Raw genomic sequence first — 1,385 nt, forward strand, 5'->3', positions numbered from 1 at the left:
AAAATAACATTTTCTTTTTATTTTAAAAATATCAATATTTGCAGTAGGCGGGTTCGATAAACAAGGTATAAAAAAAGTCTCGCCCGAACATTTGGTTTTTAGAATCTATTAACTTACCGATTTTGACAATCTTTAGCTTTTGAACTTCTTAGTACTTTTTGATCCAGTTCAGATGAAGTCAGGAAACAAAGTTGTTAAGAATAGATTTAAATGTTGTTAAACAAGTTTCAAGGCTTGAAAATACTGTAAAATATTAATATAAATATGTTAAGTGAATTTCCATGTAAATAAAACCAACGATTATATAATAGCACCAAATTCCATCACATGTAGTAGTTGATGTATTTTGAAATTTTTGTTCTGTGATAAGTTTAAATGAGGTGTTTTGTGCAAGTTTAAATAATGTAGTCTGTTAAGGTGACTCTCAGGCTGCACATCACAAATTCAGCACACAAACAGTTATTAAAGCTGTGTATAATTACTTTGTTAAATATATTAATGAAAGTAGGTTTATCAAATCCAATTAAAATAAAAGAAAATAAAGTAAAAACAAAAAAATAACAAACATTATGCTTTAATTATAGCTGTCATTAGCATAAATATTATCATGGAATTATGAAATCTAATTTTACGTGTACATAATCTAATCCTTACCATTGACCAACTTGTGACAAGTGATGAAATGGAATCCCAATCATATTATATATCTGTATATTACTATTCGCTTTAATAAAGTATTCACTTATTATTATTGTTTTTACAACAAAACTCACCAATTGTTTGCACAAGACCATCTTCAAGAACCGATCAAAATTATTATAAAAACAACATAAAGAAGAAATAAAGAAAATGTTTAACTTCACAATTAAGATCGACAATATACAGTAGGCTGCACAAAGATGTAGGCCTATACTGATATTAAAAATTAAATAAGTGGATATATTTACGTCGTCGTAATCAAATCAGTAAACGATATATTTACATAAATTAAACGACGCATGCGCAGTCATACTTTAACGACTACTAGCATTTTCAGCACTCGATATTAGCGTGGCCTCAAAAGCCGCGGTGATTCCCCCAAGTTCAGCATGGCACTAATACATTTTTTTAAATTTTTTATATTTTTTTTAATTAAATGTACTTAAATTTTCTACAATAGCACAGTATGTAGTTTAATCACTAAATAAATTATTAAATCAAGTGTTAAATTTTCAAATAAAAGTGATACTGTATTATGAGCTGGAAATGTTATGTTCATCTTACTCAATCATTTGATGAGTTCTGTATCTGTCTCTTATACACATCTAGATGTGTATAAGAGACAGGCTAATAATTACATGATAATTACAATCCTCATTAACATACGATATTAATAAATTCTGTAT

At 27.5% G+C, this 1,385-nt stretch overlaps 1 long non-coding RNA gene across 1 annotated transcript in view; it reads right to left on the reverse strand.

The window, feature by feature from the left end:
- The window catches only part of LOC117107584, a 2,132-nt gene extending 1,960 nt beyond the window's left edge, over window positions 1-172 (reverse strand). Inside the window, exon 1 of the long non-coding RNA XR_004445256.1 lies at window positions 118-172. This is a non-coding gene — a long non-coding RNA (uncharacterized LOC117107584). The remainder of the gene's footprint in view (window positions 1-117) is intronic.
- Between the last annotated feature and the right edge of the window lie 1,213 nt (window positions 173-1,385).

Source organism: Anneissia japonica, unplaced genomic scaffold (genome assembly GCF_011630105.1).
Source record: "Anneissia japonica isolate Jap-2015-1 unplaced genomic scaffold, ASM1163010v1 scaffold288131_len391150_cov108, whole genome shotgun sequence".
NCBI lineage: Eukaryota > Metazoa > Echinodermata > Crinoidea > Comatulida > Comatulidae > Anneissia > Anneissia japonica.